We start from the raw sequence: 19,453 nt of genomic DNA on the forward strand, positions 1-19,453 counted from the left end.
TAATAATTTCTCATTTTGATACATCTATAGAGGTAGTTTGTATAAAAAACGTTATTCAATGGACTGGATGCATTGCTATTTGTAAATAAAGAAAGGTGTTACTAAATCAAGTATGTTTATGAAAATTATAAAATGTAAAAGGTACAATCTGCAATATTTCATTCTGTTTATGGTTTTTTCAATTAATGATATAGCTAGACTCCCCTACTAAAATAATTGTCAAGATTTACAATGTAACAGTTCGAGTAAAATAGATGAAAGTTCATTGGAGTTGCCTCTGCGTTAATTTTCAGTCTGGGCCTGATATTCTAAGAGTTGATTTGGGTTGGGCTGCCCCGGGTTAATGGTTTGCAAAACATTGTAATCTATATTTGAGACCAACGCTTTGCCATGGCTGTGTGAGTACTGCTGTCAGTTCAGAAAGAAAGGAAATAATTCAGAATAGCCTACTTACTACACCATGACAATGCCTGCAATTTAGAAACATAGGATCAATAGTTGCCTAGCTGTGGATTGTGTGTAGCCCAATACCAAGGCATAGCCTAGTCATAAACGCGTGGCAACCCTGTCACAGCATGCAGACAAAATGGCTCCTGCTGAAAAGAGAAGACTCTAATCTGTCTGCTGTAGGTGAACAAAATCTTTGATAAGAGCGAGATATAGGCTTTGGGCTGGAACGCATCGGCCTTCACCAGAGAGTGACCCCCGCATCAGTGGGTGAGTCAGTAAAACTGGATTGCATTTTCAGGACTATAATTTCCTTCCTCATATTGTAGCCTACAGTATGTCTCCACATATCTAGGCCAATGCTATTGATAGATTCATGGTCGTTTTTACTATCTCAGATTCTCAGTTTGTTATTGTAGCCTGTCATTTCGATCATTTGTGCGGTATTAAAAAATATTCTGCCAAAGTCTGCAGTCATGTAAAATGATGTAGAATTGCATGAAATGCGTTTATAAAAGTCCACGTTTTTCCTGGACCCCAGGCTACTAAACTGTTCCTGGACCCTAGGCTACTAAAATGTTCCTGGACCCCAGGCTACTAAAATGTTCCTGGACCCCAGGCTACTAAAATGTTCCTGGACCCCAGGCTACTAAAATGTTCCTGGACCCCAGGCTACTAAAATGTTCCTGGACCCCAGGCTACTAAAATGTTCCTGGACACCAGGCTACTAAAAATGTTCCTGGACCCCAGGCTACTAAAATGACCCTGGACCCCAAGCTACTAAAATGTTCCCATGTGTGTAACTTCTGTAAGTGTCTCTACTCTACTGCTCGATGCCACTACGCAAATCCGATGATATGCAGCAATGCTTTATTATAAAGGGGATTTGTTCCCCCCTCATGCGTTCTGGTACCCCAGAGCTCCCCAGGTCACCCCCCTCTCCGACTCATTTTTTCTTCTAAAACTCCGGATTTACAAATTAAGCGTTGCCTGACAAGTATGAGAGGTTTATGTTAATTTCTCATCATTTCTCAACCTTTGTCGACTCTGCCTATCAAGCAGCAGCAGGAGGGCGCATTTGCCGGTGTTGCCCCGAAAATCTCCCCGTGCCAGAATTCTCCCCACCTCTTCTAATTTTCTTAATTTTGTGGCTAGAGTTAAATACTTTCTGTGACACACATCAGAGTCAAATACTTTCTATAGAACAAACTTCACGTCAGGATAGGCAACCGAAATGAATAATTGATATATGTGTGTTATTAAACAGAGGGAGTAAAATATTGGCACGCAATACACATTTCAGAACAACTATGGCTGAATTATTATCCTTTGTTGATAATTGGATATGGAGAAGGGCGAGCCGGTCAAGGATGGATTCAGACAAGGTGGTAAATTGTATGACAAGCGACAGCTTTATTTAAGAGTAAAGATATCTGGTACAAGCGTATACGGTCTCGTTCCTTTGGCTCATAGAGAACCTCCAGAAAAAAGCCCAGATAACAGAATGCATAGACATTTTATACAACACAGAAAGTAGGTTGAGTCTGGAAGTTCTGGTCCTTTGGTTGGTTCTGGACAGGTTGTTGTCTTCTCAGATTGGTCCTGATGAGCTGGGCGTCATCCTTCTGAGTCTTATAGCAAAAGTTATTTGTTATCAAATGTTCAGCTAAACAGGAGATTTTGTGTGTGCGTAGTCAGCCCTCCGTCCTTGAGTATGTGTGTGTGTCTCAGTATCTCGTGAAATGCAGACCCAGGCACCCTTTTCTTATCACTCTTTATGAAAAGGCCTGTGTCAGCCATCTGTCTCTGGGTGTGTGTGTGGGTCTCTGTATCTGTTTATGAGTTTGTGAGAAACCCTGTTTTGAAAGAAGTTAGTTATAACAATGTAATAGCAATATGCTTGTGTTATTTTAAATGGTATTTATTACACCTTACACTTTCAAAAAAACTAGTCGAATAAGCCATTGGAGAGATGACGAATATTGGCAATGAGATTTATATATAGACTAATACAAAATCAGTAGCGGATTTATGTACGGGCGACTTGCACAGCTTCCCAGGGCGGCATGTTGGCGTCCGCCCCCATGTGCGGGCGATGCGGGCGCTGAAGCGGGGGTTCGCCCAGGGCGCCATACAAGTTAGAACCGCCACATACACTTGAAACAAATAGCGAAACCGAAAATTGTAGACAAAAATGCTTTATGCTACTAAGATCAGTGAAATATAGGCTAAACTGAGTGAATGGCAGAAATCTCAACTAGCAAGCAAGTCGCAGCAATGAAGAACGCGAGGGGGGGGGTGAGAATTCTGGCAGGGGGGAGATTTTTGGCACTTCACTGGTACACAGTTTAGCTGATATGTTTACGTTGGAAGCTGCAGGTAGAAACTATATAGTTGGTTAAACGGTGGTAAGTAGAAATAATGTACTTTTTCTCCTACCAACGTAGGCCTACCTAGCGAAGTTAGCTAACATTATCCCCTTATCAACATTGTTTTTAAGAGTGTTTAATCATGATTGCTACTGACAGAAATGATAGCTAGGCTATATTGCTTGATGGACCATTTCAAATTGGCTAGCTAGCTAATAACAGATAATCAAATCACATTTTATTTATCACATGCGCCGAATAGCCTACAACTAACTGGTGTTGACTTTACAGTGAAATGCTTGCTTAATAACACGATGCAGCGTTAAGAATAATAATTTAAAAAATAAGTAAATAACACAAAAGGAATAACATTAAATACACAAGAATAGAGATAAATACAGGGAGTAGCAGTACCAGATCAATGTGCAGGAGTACGAGGTATTTGAGTTAGATATGCACATGAAGACGGTAAAGTGACTAGGCATCCAGATAGCTAATAATAAGAATAAAGAACAGAGCAGCATATGATGAGTGTAAAAGTGAACTGTAAACCCCAATGTATTTTTTATCGAAATACATCTAGTAAGTTGTACTCAAAGTCAATGAAAGCCATTATTACTTTAAATGTGTATGTGGTACTGACTCAAAACTAAATGAGAAGTCACACCAACTATTTTTTAAGATATAACAAATTAACTTTTTCCCCAGCATGCTCAACTGCAGGTAGATTTTTTGGGGAGTTGTTGTTATTATCTGTGTTTTTGCATGTACATTGAGTGATTGATTTATTAAATGTTATGCTACACACAGATAAATAATAAATGCAATTCTAAACTTAATACAATCATTTAATTTTGGCACCCGTTACTGAAATGGTTGTTCCAGTTTAAATGACTTGGGTAGTTTCCTCCCACTCATCTCAACCCTAGCAGTCATTAGGAATGCAGGTTGCGGGTGAATACAAATTACAACTGTTGGATAGCCTAACTCTAGCTAGAAATTACACATCACTTTACAAGCCAGCATTGGGTTGCAAATGCTGGTACATTTCCCAGTTTTTCCAGAAATCCTGGTTGGAAGATTACTGGAATTTATTTGGGGAAAATGCTTCACCCTAGGAATGGTGATTGTCAAACAAATAACTGCTGGTAATTGACCATTAATTAACATACACATTTAGTATTTTCTGGGTTCCACACAGCCTACAAGCCACTGATGCAGACATTTGGAACATCTACATTTTAAAAAGTCTAATAAATCCATAGCCTACATCATCACAAAAAATCCATTAAATCGGTTAGACAGGTCTAAAGAGACATGATATGAAGAAAATGTAGTATATTTCAGAAGAACAGAATAGCATACTCTGGGTTGTCTCTTGTTAGGTCCTGATGTGGCTATTGTCGGGTTCACCTAGGGGTCATGATAAGGATTGTACCAAAATGTTTGATGTATTAGAATAATTGATTATACTTGTGTTGTATAAAGAGGTCCCTCTGAGTAATGTGTGACTGAAGAAGGAGCTCTGCAGTGGAGCGGAGGAGATAAGACTAGTCAAACATTCCACAATAAATCAACTTTGGGGAGTGGACGTTTCCTGCTAAGTTTTAGATAACACTTAAAGCCATTGTTTATATAGCTTGGTAGGCAGGGTTTTGGTCTCGGGAGTAAAAAGGTAATGACGTAGGTAGTGAAATCACCAGGATAGACTGAGGGTGTAACAAAACAACTTGAGACTTTTTGTTAGATGCAGAACTTACTCGGAAACATGCGTGCTATGCTCCTGATTGTCAATGTCTGTCTGCAATTGCATTAATAATGGTTTTTGAATGATTTAATTAAATATATTGTCATAATGCTAATTTCACCAATGATTGACAAGGACGAAAGGAACGAACCCTAACACTATGCCAAATGGCTGTGGGCTACACTAGTTCATTTAGCAGACAGAATGTTCTTAGAATTCCGTGGTATTATTTTATAGTATGAAGAATACAATTGAACAAAGCTGAATAAAATAGAAAGGATATTTTCTGCAAACGATTTGAGGGAGTGCGCACATGTGGCTATTCTGTGTTGAGAGGTTAACAAAGAAACAGGTACTCCTATATGCTTAATTTAGAGTTATTTATGTAATTTTAGTTGTGATACAAACGTTGGGCTATATGTTTTGATTTTTCATACATTCTAAGGCTGCATGATGCGATTCTAATGATGATTTGAAAAAAGCTGCATGAAAGGCACGAGCTCTGCTTTGTTGTTTTTTTGTGCAGGCTGTACACACTTCATCATTCTCTCATTCACAATTTGACAAGCAGTTGATAATGCCTCGAATTTCCCGTCGGCATCCCCTTTGTGTGGCCATAATGCCCCCTAAAAAAAATCCATTCCTTTTGTGGCCAGTGGCCGTTGTGCCCTTGGGCTCAAAATAATTATCAAATCAAATCTAATTTTATTTGCCACATACGCCAAATTCAACAGGTGTAGACCTGGTGTAGACCTGAGCGAAATGCTTACTTACACGCCCTTAACCAACAATGCAGTTCAAGAAATAGAGTTAAGAAAATATTTACTAAATAAACTAAAGTAAAAATATAAAATAAAAAGTAACACAACAAAATAACAATAATAATAAGGCTTTATACAGGGGGTACGGGTACCGAGTCAATTTGCGGGGTGTCACGAACCGGCTCGAAGTCCGTAACAAAAAGGGAGACAACGTGGAGATAAGGAATAACAAAAATATATTTATTAACTGTATTTAGTAACCTGAATACAATTAATAATGGTGTGTGTTGTCACGTTCCTGACCTGTTTTCTGTTGTTTTTGTATGTGTTAGTTGGTCAGGGCGTGAGTTTGGGTGGGCATTCTATGTTATGTGTTTCTATGTTGGTTAATGGGTGACCTGATATGGTTCTCAATTAGAGGCAGGTGGTTTTCATCTCCTCTGATTGAGAACCATATTAAGGTAGGTAGTTTCACAGTGTTTGTTTGTGGGTGGTTGTCTCCTGTGTCTGTGTCGTTATTGCACCATACGGGACTGTATCGTTCGTTCGTTCATTTATTTGTAGTCTGTACTTGTTTGTGCGTTCTTCGTTGTATGTAAGTTCGTAAGTCAAGGTCTGTCTACTTCGTTTGTTGTTTTGTAGTGGGTTAAAGTGTTTCCGTGTTTTTTCGTCTTTTCTTTAAATAAATAATAATGTCAAATTACCACGCTGAGTTTTGGTCATCCGATCCTTCTCGCCTCTCCTCGTCTGATGAGGAGGACGAAGTAGAAGTGCGTTACATGTGTAGTCAGTAATCAGCAGTGTTAGTGAGTGGTTGCGTGCATAGATGTGATAATGAGGGGTGTTGAAAGGTGCCAAAGCACACAAACAAAATGATCACAAAAATGCCACAACCAAAATCCAACAGAGTGTCTGCATGGAGAGAGTCTCCTCAATGAATGGGGAAGAAGTGTATTTATCCCGGGACAGACCCGGGCCCAGGTGTGTCCCATGTTGCTGACGACCCTCCCAGCTCCGCCCGCCGACATCCTAATAAGGAAAACAAGAGCAAAGAGAAAGAATACGGCAGACAGAGTGGGAGGGTCGTCACCGGGTGGTACAGGTTCATTGAGGTAATTTGTACATGTAGGCTATGAAGGCGCACTGGAGGCATAGTGCGTAGAGCCGGCGCAGGATATGCTGGGCCGTGGAGGCGCACTGGAGGTCTGGAGCGTAGAGCTGGCACAACGCATCCTGGCTGAATCCCCCCTGTAGCACGGCAAGTGCGGGGAGCTGGAACAGGCCACACTGGGTTGTGCTGGGGCTACCGTGCGTAGAGCTGGCGCAGGATATCCTGGACCGAAGAGATGCACCGGAGGCCAGGAGCGCTGAGCCGGCACAATCCGTCCTGGCTGAATGCCCACTCTAGCCCGGCCAATGCGGGGAGCTGGAATATAGCGCACCGGGCTGTGAGTGCGCACTGGAGACATGCCGGCTCAGCGCTCCTGGCCATGTCTCCAGTGCGCACTCACAGCCCGGTGCGCTATATTCCAGCTCCCCGCATTGGCCGGGCTAGAGTGGGCATTCAGCCAGGACGGATTGTGCCGCCTCAGCACGCTCCCCACGGTAAGCACGGGGAGTTGGCTCAGGTCTAAACCCTGACTCCGCCAATCTCCCCGTGTGCGAGCTGTCTCTCGTGCTTCCGTGCTAGCTGTGACCCCTTGTATAGTTGCCCCCTCCTTGCTGCCTCCGTCTGCTCCCATGGGAGGCGATCCTTCCCAGCCAGGATCTCCTCCCACGTCCAGGATCCTTTACCATTCAGGATGTCCTCCTACTTCCATTCTTTCTGACCACGCTGCTTGGTCTTTTTGTGGTGGGGAGTTCTGTAACGACTCTCGTGGGTTGAAGAAGGAGACCAAGGTGCAGCGTGGTAGTCGTTCATGATTCTTTATTAACTGAACACTGCAACAAAATAACAAAGTAGAAAAAATGAAAGCGCACAGTTCTGTCAGGCAACAAAACAGCTAAACAGAAAATAACTCCCCACAAAACCCAAACGGAAAATCACAACTTATATATGATCCCCATCAGAGACAACGATAGACAGCTGCCTCTGATTGGGAACCACACATGGCAAAAACAACAAAGAAATAGAAAACATAGAATCTCCCACCCGAGTCACACCCTGACCTAACCAAACATAGAGAATAAATAAGGATCTCTAAGGTCAGGGCGTGACATAGAAAGTCGGGGCACCACTAAATAATATTTATAGAGCAGTTATCTTCCGAATACACTCTTAAAGACCTAGTAATAATTTACATCAAATAGCAGTCAATATTAATCGTCACCTTATTTCAGTCTCATCTGAAAGTTGTAAATTCTTGGTTATCTTCACAAACCCTGGCTAACAAGTTGAATCAGCAATACAAAATTGGGTTTATTTATTTATTTACTAAATACCTAACTAATCACACAGAATTGCATATACACAGAATGAACCATACATTGATTACAAATTATGTCACAAAGGAAAACGTCCCTAGCGGACGGAACAGATAAAACAGCTGGTTACCCAAAGAAAAGGGGGTTGGGTTTGAGTGAAAGAGCGGGAAGACTGAAGAACAAAGGGAGAAGCGATGTCTCTATCGGGCCGTAGGCAGCTACTCTATCGTAAATACAGAATCTTAAGCATTCTAAATTACCGCCCATTTGGAAAAGGAAAATGCAATAAATATTTACTCTGAGCTGCGCTTCAATAGGTTGGTGGTAGATGGAAGGCTGTGTTGCCCAACAGAGTCCTTTATCCTTTGAAGAGTGTCTCTGGTGGTGAACGGGAAACGTTGTAGTGTCGTCGTTGTGTGGTAGACGGGATACTCTGTCTGTCCTCTCCTAGCCCACGTTTACAGCGGCCGCTGCTAACTCAACGGCTAGGAGGTATCACTTCTGTAGCGAATAAGAGTTCAAAGTTCATACCATTCGCAACCAAAGCTCACGCTGAGGTTGGCTTCGTTCTATAGTTATTATCTGAATCCTTCTGACATCGGTTCGTCATCCTAATGTACCCGAAAAAAAGAAGGTTACATTTTCGTCAAGGGCTTATATAGTGGAGGGAGAAGGGTGTGTTTCATAGTTTATAACCCATGTCTCTTCACAGGGGCGGGCCACTGATTGAGCAGAGCCCTAACCTTATGAAAACCCAAATCTGTCATTTGGAAGCTAAAATTACATTTAATCTTTTCACCAATAATTTTATATTTAAACATTTGAATTGCACAACAATTCCATGTGAATCTGATAACTATAATGTGTAGACTTTCCCAGATACAGTTTAGGTCGTCCTGTCATCAGTCATAATGTCTCAGATGACAACCGAACTGACATCATATTCATTAACTTCTTTGGGATAGGGGGCAGCATTTTCACTTTTGGATGAATTGGTGCCCAAATTGAACGGCCTCCTACTCTGTCCCAGATGATAATATATGCATATTATTATTACTATTGGATAGAAAACACTCTGAAGTTTCTAAAACTGTTTGAATTATATCTGTGAGTATAGCAGAACTCATATGGCAGGCAAACTTCCAAACAGGAAGTGAAAATTCTGAAAAGAGTCGACGTGAAAGTCATCGCCTATTCATATCTCTTTAATTTATGGATCTGTTTGCACTTCATACGCCTTCCACTAGATGTCAACAGTCAGTAGAACGTGGAATGAAGCCTCTAGTATGATTAAAGATACACTGGTTCTTAATGTAACCGCTGTGTCAGATTTAAAAAAAAAAGAAAGGCATTGATGTTTATGGTTAGGTACATTCGTGCAACGATTGTGCTATTTTCGCAAATGCGCTTTTGTTAAATCATCCCCCGTTTGGCGAAGTTGGCTGTCTTTGTTAGGAAGAAATGGTCTTCACACAGTTCGCAACGAGCCAGGCGGCCCAAACTGCTGCATATACCCTGACTCTGTTGCACAGAACGCAAGAGACGTGACACAATTTCCCTAGTTAAAATAAAATCATGTTAGCAGACAATATTAACTAAATATGCAGGTTTAAAAATATATACTTGTGTATTGATTTTAAGAAAGGCGTTGATGTTTATGGTTAGGTACACATTGGTGCAACGACAGTGCTTTTTTCGCGAATGTGCTTGTTAAATCACCCGTTTGGCGAAGTAGGCTATGATTCAATGATAAATTAACTGGCACCACATCGATTTTATGCAACGCAGGACAAGCTAGATAAACTAGTAATATCATCAACCATGTGTAGTTAACTAGTGATTATGTTAAGATTGATTGTTTTTTATAAGATATGTTTAATGCTAGCTAGCACCTTACCTTGGCTCCTTGCTGCACTCGCATAACAGGTAGTCAGCCTGCCACGCAGTCTCCTCGTGGAGTGCAATGTAATCGGCCATGATCGGTGTCCAAAAATGCCGATTACTGATTGTTATGAAAACTTGAAATCGGCCCTAATTAATCGGCCATTCCGATTAATCGGTCGACCTCTACTGGAAATTCACGTACTCCTTATGTATGCCAATTATGCTCTACACTTGTTATAAAGCGGATTAATGTGCTTCATTTTAAGAAGTTATTTGGCAACTTTAGTTGTGATGGGCATCATTCACAAGTGATAGCCTAATATCGTCACCAATCAGACTATTCTTGATTTAATCTTGTCTTTAGATATACAAAATAATATATGTGTGAAATTTGTTCTAGTTTAGAATGGACCATTATCATGCACCTGATAATGGTCCATCTATACATTTATAGCGAATGGAGGACGCTTTTGCCTGGTTCATTTTCATGCCAGCCAGGTAGGCTATACTCCTGTTGTAAAGAGAAGCAATGTGGTTCATATTAGGAAAGTTGAGAAATAAATATAGCAGGCCTAGCCTATAGAAAGCCAATGGGGCCCTCTTGTAATAGAGGCCATCACTCTGTTTTCTCACACAATTGCATAGCCTATAGAAATGTTGAGCAACATGAGCTTATGGGCTTTCATGAAGTGTTTGCTTAGATTTTAGATTATATTTGCATTGATGTCAGAGTGATTAGAGGGACAATAGAGTGCTGAGTACCAGGCGGTTAGCAGGTTTGGTAGGCTACTAATGACCATCAGCAGCATCAGAGCTCGGAGAAGCCTAATTGCCGTGACTAAACTTTGGCTGCTTTCATGACTCGTGATTGCCGATGTGGCGGTAATATGGCCGCCGGTCACCATAACAGCCCTAGTCATGACAATAGTCTGACTGACATCTTTACCAGGTCGAGAACTTGCTGATGTCAAGCTCTTTCCAAAAGCCTCATCTCTGATGAAGCAAGCTAACTAACACTTGTTGTTTGTTTAGCTAGCTAAATGCCAAATGGTTAGGCTACTCTCACCTATCTGAAATTACATGATCAATTGATGTTTACTGAACATGAAAAGCATGCAGTTTCTTGCTATACAACTCAAATAGAGCTAAATGTGGAATAATCAGAAATGTGTAGTTCTGACTATGCTATTCAATGTGATTGCTCCCATTAGACGGGTCAGGGTAAAGCAGAGATCTAGCCCTTGGTTTAATCATGAGATTCTAGAATCTATCCAAGCAAGGAATAAGGCCTTTAAGTAATTTACGAACTCTCAAGAGCAGCAAGATTTTGTCCTATATAACTGTCACAGAAATGAAGCACAGAGCAGGATGGATGAAGCTAAGAGGGGTTACTTTGCTGAGAAAATAATTGAAAACAAAAAGGACCCTAAAAAGCTTTGGAAATCATTTAAGGAACTAGGCTGTAGTAGTACTACCAAAAACAAACTAAACAGTATTGGACTGAACATCAAAGGGGAGATGGTATATGAAAAGGCAGAGGTTGCCAATGAATTCAACTCTTTTTTTTACTTCTGTTGCCAGCAAGCTGGTTAGCAAGCTGCCCACCAGTTCTGGTTTGTATGGAAGCAACCAAGTCAAGAAGTATTATGTAGAGTTAGGGGTTCAGCCAAACTCTTTTTCAAAGGCAGCAACAGCCAAAATAGTCAGTATGCTGGCAGAGCTTAAATGCTCCAAAGCCACATGCCTGGATAATATTCCTGCAAGGTTTCTAATAGATTCTGCTGAGCAAATTGGCCCTTGTATTACGCATATTGTTAATCTCTCTCTTGAACAAGGCACCTTTCCCAGGGACATGAAACAAGCTAAAGTTATACCTCTGTTTAAGAAGGGGATAAAGTCTGACCCTGGGAATTATAGGCCTGTATCTATCCTCTGTGTAACATCAAAGATCCTGGAGAGAATTGTCCATGAGCAAATGTATGAATATGTTAACAAACAGGGTCTAATGTATGATTTTCAGTCGGATTTTAGAAAAACATACTCCACTGATTCATGTCTACTTTACTTGACTGACTTCATCAGGAAAGAGATTGATGAGGGAAATCTGTGTGGAATGGTACTGCTTGACCTACAGAAGGCCTTTGATACAGTAAACCACTGTCTACTAATCTCCAAACTGGAGGTACTGGGGTTAAGCAGTATCCCTCTATGCTGGGTAAAGTCCTATTTATCAGGAAGGGAACAAGTAGTAGAGGTTAATGGTTCACTGTCTCAGGCAAAACCAATGAGTTGTGGCGTTCCGCAGGGGAGCGTGCTTGGGCCTCTGCTGTTTTTACTGTATATTAATGATATGAAAGATGCTTGTTCTTGCTTTCTTTTTCTTTATGCGGATGACTCTACACTTCTGGTGTCTCACAAAAGTAAAACTATGTTGGAGAGCATACTTAGCATAGAGCTTACTAACATTAGCAAATGGCTTGGAGATAATAAGCTATCTCTGCATTTGGGGAAAACTGAAGCAATTATTTTTGGATCCAGACCTAAATTGTGTAGGTTGTCTGAAATCAGAGTGGAGTTAGGGGGTGAGGTGCTGACTACTAAAACCTCTGTTAGTTACTTGGGATGTATCCTTGATGGAAGCTTGGGAGGTGTGAGCATGGCCCATAAGGTGCTAGGGAAGGTTAATGCCAGGATTAAGTTTTGTCTAGAAAGTCCAAGCTGCTTGATAAGGACTCCATGAAGTGCTAGCTACTGCCCTCATTCAATGCCATTTTGACTATGCTAGTACTTCCTGGTTTGGGGGCTTATCTAAACTTATGAACGGGAAGCTCCAGATAGCCCAGAATAAGCTGATCAGGGTAGTATTGAAGGGGAGTCCACGTACTCACATAGGCAGGAGCTGCTTTCAGGAACTAAACTGGCTGCCTGTTGAGGCTAGGGTGTCCCAGATTAGACTAGGTTTGGTTTACAGGAGTATTTATGGTCCTGCGCCCAGATATTTAAGTGATTACTTTCCTCGTGTTAGGGATGCACACAATCACAGCACCAGATCAGGTGTTGCTGATGTGTGCTTATACAGGTTCAGGAGTAATGCTGGGAAAGGTACTTTCTTGTATACTGGAGCCTCAGAATGGAATGAGTTGCCTCTGCCTATAAAAACAACGTCCTCTCTGGACAGCTTTAAAAATAAAGTAAAAATGAGATGAGATAGATGTTCTTCTTTTATGTTTTTGTTGTATTATTTCACTGCCGTACTGTGTTCGATCTTGTATAGCCATCTTGTCTCAAGAGGACCACAATGGAAATAAGTCCCAGACTTTATTGTGTGTTATCCTCGATGATTTTATTCATGTGCATGTATGGCTTTTAAGTTTTACGTGTGCTTGTTTTTTTAAATGGTCGAATTAATCAACTAAACCAAACTAATTCAAGAGGTGATGATATTAAAACCAAATAGCCAAACCAAATAACATGTATTTAACATAACATGTAACCAAATAACATGTATTTAATAATCCCTTGAAAACAGCACATAGTTGTAAAGGGTTTTAACAGAGCTGTGGGTCTCCTTACCCCACAGCAGACAAATCGAACACTCTGCACCGAGTTGTGATATTGTATTGATAACGACCTATTCCAAGGAACATTTCAAAGCGCAGATGCCCAAATATAAATAACATATTGTTATTACCAACCCAGCTTGATTTTCATTGGTATTATCTGGGCTCCTCTTGTGCAGCCTAGGTTATCTATGTCCAGATGTCCTAAATGGTTTTCCAAAGGTTTTATGAGGAGTCAGGTGTCACCATTAGGCTAGTGTTACATCCCCCTAGCGTACTTTAAATTAAACACTTTGATTAGCTAGATGCTATCTTCATAAGCCCACATTGGAGACACAATATGTTATGCCTGATGAAGTCTCTCACACACACACACACACACACACACAAACACACACACACACACACACACACACACACACACACACACACACACACACACACACACACACACACACACACACACACACACACACACACAGATATGATCCATTAAACATTTGTTTTTCTACAGATCTAACATGTCAAGACAAAAAGTAACCAAAGCGTACATGGAGGTGTATTCAGGGATGTTTGCTTCAGTCAAAGAATCTGCCATGTCAAACCAACTATTCATCTTTGTCCAGTCGTTACAACAGAAAGAGGAAGGTAGGTGGATTTAAGTGGTGCTTTTGGCTGCATTTTGTGACGTTTGGGATTCCTGCAGATGACCCATAAATCCTACACTCTTAGAAAAAAAAAGGTGCTATCTAGAACCTAAAACAGTTGTCCCCATAGGAGAACCCTTTAGGTTCCATGTTAAACCCTTTCCACAGAGGGTTCTACATGGAACTCGAAAGAGTTCTACCTGGAACTAAAAAGGGTTCTCCTATGTGGACAGCCAAAGAACCCTTTAGGAACCCTTTGTTCTAAGAGTGTACAATAACTCAGTTCCTTAGGGCCGAGTGTGGGCGGGTTTTTTCGCTCCTCCCTTGTACTTGATTGATCATTGATTAGTCAGGAACTACCCTCATCTGGTTGTCTAGGACTTAATTGAACACAAATTGAAAGGAAATAACAAAACCAGCAGGCACACGGCCCTCCGGGAATTGAGTTTGACACCCCTGCTTAAAAGGCACATTCTAAGTGAATTCTTTAAATAGTTACAGAGTATTTGGAAAGTATTCAGACTCCTTGACTTCAACACATTTTGTTACGTTACAGCCTTATTCTAAAATTCTTCAAATCGTTTTTTTCCCCTCATCAATCTACACACAATACCCCATAATAACAAAACAAAAATAGTTTTTTTGACGATTTTGCAAATGTCAAAAAAAAAATGACGGAAATATAACATTTACATAAGTATTCAGACCCTTTACTCAGTACTTTGTTGAAGCACCATTGGCAGCGATTACAGCCTTGAGTCTTCTTTGGTATGACGCTACACGCTTGGCACACCTGTATTTGGGGAGTTTCTCCCATTCTTCTCACCAGATCCGCTGTCAGGTTGGATGGGGAGCGTCACTGCACAGCTATTTTCAGGTCTCTCCAGAGATATTCGATCGGGTTCAAGTCCGGGCTCTGGCTGGGCCACTCAAGGATATTCAGAAACTTGTTCCGAAGCCACTCCTGCGTTGTCTTGGCTGTGTGCTTAGGGTTGTTGTGCTGTTGGAAGATGAACCTTCGCCCCAGTCTGAGGTCCTGAGCACTCTGGAGCATGTTGTTATCAAGGATCTCTCTGTACTTTGCTCCGTTCATCTTTCCCTCGATCCTGACTAGTCTCCCAGTCCCTGCTGCTGAAAAACATCCCCACAGCATGATGCTGCCACCACCATGCTTCACCGTAGGGATGGTGCCAGGTTTCCTCCAGACATGATGCTTGGCACTCAGGCCAAGGAGTTCAATCTTGTTTTCATCAGACCAGAGAATCTTGTTTCTCATGGTCTGAGAGTCCTTTAGGTGCCTTTTGGCAAACTCCAAGTGGGCTGTCATGTGCCTTTTACTGAGGAGTGGCTTCCGTCTGGCCACTCTACCATAAAGGCCTGATTGCTGGAGTGCTGCAGAGATGTTGTCCTTGTGGAAGGTTGTCCCATCTCCACAGAGGAACTCTGGAGCTCTGTCAGAGTGACCATCAGGTTCTTGGTCACCTCCCTGACCAAGTCCCTTCTCCCCTGATTGCTCAGTTTGGCCGGGCGGCCAGCTCTAGAAAGAGTCTTGGTGTTAAACATTTCTCCCATTTAAGAATGATGGAGGCCACTGTGTTCTTGGGGACCTTCAATGCTGCAGAAATGTGTTGTTACCCTAACCCAATCGGTACATCGACACAATCCTGTCTCGACACAATCCTGTCTCGACACAATCCTGTCTCGGAGCTCTACGGACAATTCCTTCGACCTCATGGCTTGGTTTTTGCTCTGACATGCACTATCAACTGTGGAGCCTTATGTCGACAGATGTGTGCCTTCCCAAATCATGTCCAATCATTTTAATATATCACATGTGGACTCGAATCAAGTTGTAGAAACATCTCAAGGATGATGAATGGAAACAGGATGCACCTGAGCTGAATTTCGAGTCTCATAGCAAAGGGTCTGAATACTTGTGTAAATGAGGTATTTCAGTTTTTATTTTTAATACATTTGCAAACATTTCTAAAAAACTGTTTTCGCTTTGTCATTATGGGATATTGTGTGTAGATTGAGGAAGAAAAACATTTATTTTACCAATTTTAGAATAAGGCTGTAACGTAACAAAATGTGAGAAAAGTCAAGGGGTCTGAATATTTTCCAAATGCACTGTAATTCATTATTTGTGTGGCAACTAGACAAAATAGAAAAACATGTGGAAAAAGTTGCAGATCTTGCCTTTATTACATCCTCAGAGGTACGGAAATACATCATATTATTATTTTGTTTTTCAGTGAATGTCTGCTGGAATCTAGGGGATGCAAATTCTGTTACCGTGGCTTTCGGTTTCCTGCATAAGGGGAAGACGTTTTCTCCTGTTGTCAAGGGGGATGAAATTAAGGTAAATATATTTCTGGAACATTGTTTCTGTCTCTTGGAATTAAGTTCAGGAACACTGTCATGCAATTGTCTTTTTAATGCTGAGAGGACGCTAGTCTATCGTAGGGCCTTATCCCCAATCTATCTCCTTAATGCTGAGTGCCAAGCAATGAGGCATCACATCCTATTTTTTTGTAAAGTCTTTGTTATGACTCAACCGGGGACCCCAAACATTACAATCTCAGGGCAGACACTCTAACCAAATACTTAAAAAAAAAATGCTCTCTCTATATCCACAGCTAGATGAGAAAACAGACGTGCAGACAGCCATACTAGACAAGAGATGCCTGTTCCAGTGGTATGAGAAGACAGGGGAGTGGGGCATCCTGAAATCTGTGGCGGAACCTCAAAAGTACCTCCGTATCTTCAACAACAAGGTCACTGTCGGCACATTTTATCAGGCGTTTTCATTTCGTCTGAAATCAGTAAATTAGACGTCTGCATAGATAGACGGCTTGTCGGCTTCCGCGGTAATTAAGACTTAAAAAGCGCAAAGTTTTAGAGAATTATCCCTTTAAGTAAGATGAGAAGCTTCCTTGGTTATGCAGGTCACTGTCATATCCGTAGTGTATATGGTTTTCACTACCATTATTTCTACAGGTAAATCTATCAAGACCAGATAACAATAACAGTATTACAGAATTATAGTTATAGCCCCATCACTACCATCGTATTACAGAACTATAGAGATGGACCCATCTCTACTGAAGGCATCCTGTTACAGAACTATAGTTATAGCCCCATCACTACCATCGTATTACAGAACTATAGAGATGGACCCATCTCTACTGAAGGCATCGTATTACAGAACTATAGTTATAGCCCCATCTCTACTGAAGGCATCCTGTTACAGAACTATAGTTATAGCCCCATCACTACTGAAGGCATCCTGTTACAGAACTATAGTTATAGCCCCATCTCTACTGAAGGCATCCTGTTACAGAACTATAGTTATAGCCCCATCACTACCATCGTATTACAGAACTATAGAGCTAGCCCCATCACTACCATCGTATTACAGAACCATAGAGATGGCCCCATCACTACTGAAGGCATCGTATTACAGAACTATAGGAAGAGTCTTTGGTTTCTGCCTTTCGATGCCACAATTAAAACCACACTTCCATGTCACACTACTACTGTCTGTATTCTACACTTTTAGAAAAAAGGGTTCCTTGGCTGTCCCAATAGGAAAACCCTTTTTGGTTTCAGGTGTAAAGGCCTCTGGAAATGGTTCTACATAGAACCAAAATAGGGTTCTTCAAAGGGTTCTCCTATGGGGACAGCCGAAGAACCCTGTTTGGTTCTAGATAGCACCTTTTTTTGTAAGAGTGTATTGTGAAAAATGAGAGAAAAGGTGATCCTCTGTCTGACGACTTGTAGATGCAGAGGCCCAGCGTAATGACTCAATCACAATGTCTGGTATTGTCTGGATGGCTGACCGTATGGAGGCTATCAAAAGATAGATCAATTGTCCTGTTTGCTTTGCTTCAATAGCTTATGAAGTGCTGAATATTTTGATGTCTTACTGTATTGTATATTTTTAGGTCGATGTATTTTAAAGGGACTTGATTGAACTTGTATATTGGGTTGACTAATCAGGCACATTCCTGTTGTCTGGACATAACATTCAAATTGATTCGATTCGATTAGAACCTGGGTGTGGAGTTCCCTCTTGTTTTTACTAGACAAATGCAAAGGAATGTTAATTCATACTTGTGATAACGCTCCTTGTGTGTGATAGACAAACATTAGACTTTTTCTCTTGAGATTATACTGAACTGAAGACTTGTGTAACCACGTTAAGTCTCAGCCTATTGGTGATCGTCATGTACTCTAACGTATTCTGGATTGTATCATGTCGTGTACACACGTTTTTTGAGTGTCAATTATTTTGACTAATAAATCCTTTTGAGAAAATTCCTAGTTTTACAGAGAAATTCTTTGACTGTACGATCATAATATTATCTACATTATAGGCTACACATAACATATGCATACGTTTTAACTTTACATCTCTGGTTATGTCACGTTGGTATAAATGTGTCGGGAGACAGGCGCAGGAATGCGTAATAGGGTTTTTTATTTCCGAAATGACAGCGTGCCGTGTAAAGGTACGGAGACGAAGACCAAACAAACACGTAACAAACACAGGGTAGAAACCAAAACAAAAGAGCGAGGAATACCTCAAATAAATACACAATCGCACAATGATTATCACACGGGACGAGACCCGTAATCTGCCCAATATACGTGGCACGAAAGCCAAAACATAGCACAGGTACTCACACAAACCAACGGACATTGTAACAATAATCGACAGGACAATGGTAAACCAAGGGCACACTTATACAATTACTAATCGCTGGAAATAAGGACCAGGTGTGCGTAATGAAAGTTCCGGAAGGATCTGTGACAGTACCCCCCGACGCGCTGCTATTGCAGCGCAACACCGGCCTCGAGGACGATCACAGGAATGCAGTGCGTCGTCAGACGGACCAGTCGCAGCTTCGTCGGACGGGCCATTCCCGCTGTCTCCCTTAATGGTCAATTATTCTGTCACGTTGGTAGAAATGTGTCGGGAGACAGGCGCAGGAATGCGTAATAGGGGTTTTTATTTCCCAAATGACAGCGTGCCGTGTAAAGGTACGGAGACGAAGACCAAACAAACACGTAACAAAACAGGGTAGAAACCCAAAACAAAAGTGCGAGGAGTACCTCGAATAAATACACTCTCACACGGGACATGACCCGTAATCATCTGCACAATATACGTGGCACGAAAGCCAAAACAACATAGCACACAAACCAACAGACATTGTAACAATATTCAACCGGACAATGGTAAACCAAGGGCACACTTATACAGTGACTAATCACTGGGAATAGGGACCAGGTGTGCGTAATGACAGTTCCGGAAGGATCCGTGACAGGTTAAGATAGACTTGATCAATTAAAGACTTCAATTAACTATTAACAGCAACAATGAGTCCTATAAGCCTCCAAATAATCACAAAGTTATCTTAGAATGAAATGTAATTAAAGTATTCTATAGTGACGCGGAGACTCGCAGGCTTGCTACAACTATGGATATCCTATACGTTTATAAACTATAGCATTTAATCACATTAATAATGGAGTCAGTTTTATGAATGTAGTTTATTGTTAAACACCAATTTTCATTAATCTACACTATCAACACACTCACACAGGT

At 41.2% G+C, this 19,453-nt stretch overlaps 1 protein-coding gene across 1 annotated transcript in view; it reads left to right on the forward strand.

Moving 5' to 3' along the window:
• The window catches only part of LOC139544989 (cytoskeleton-associated protein 2-like), a 73,737-nt gene extending 55,576 nt beyond the window's left edge, over nucleotides 1-18,161 (forward strand). Inside the window, exons 10-12 of the mRNA XM_071352268.1 lie at nucleotides 13,707-13,840; nucleotides 16,095-16,201; nucleotides 16,479-18,161. The gene's annotated coding sequence lies outside the window, so the exon portion shown is untranslated. The remainder of the gene's footprint in view (nucleotides 1-13,706; nucleotides 13,841-16,094; nucleotides 16,202-16,478) is intronic.
• Nucleotides 18,162-19,453: the final 1,292 nt, after the last annotated feature.

Source organism: Salvelinus alpinus, chromosome 19, assembly GCF_045679555.1.
Source record: "Salvelinus alpinus chromosome 19, SLU_Salpinus.1, whole genome shotgun sequence".
Classification (NCBI taxonomy): Eukaryota; Metazoa; Chordata; class Actinopteri; order Salmoniformes; family Salmonidae; genus Salvelinus; species Salvelinus alpinus.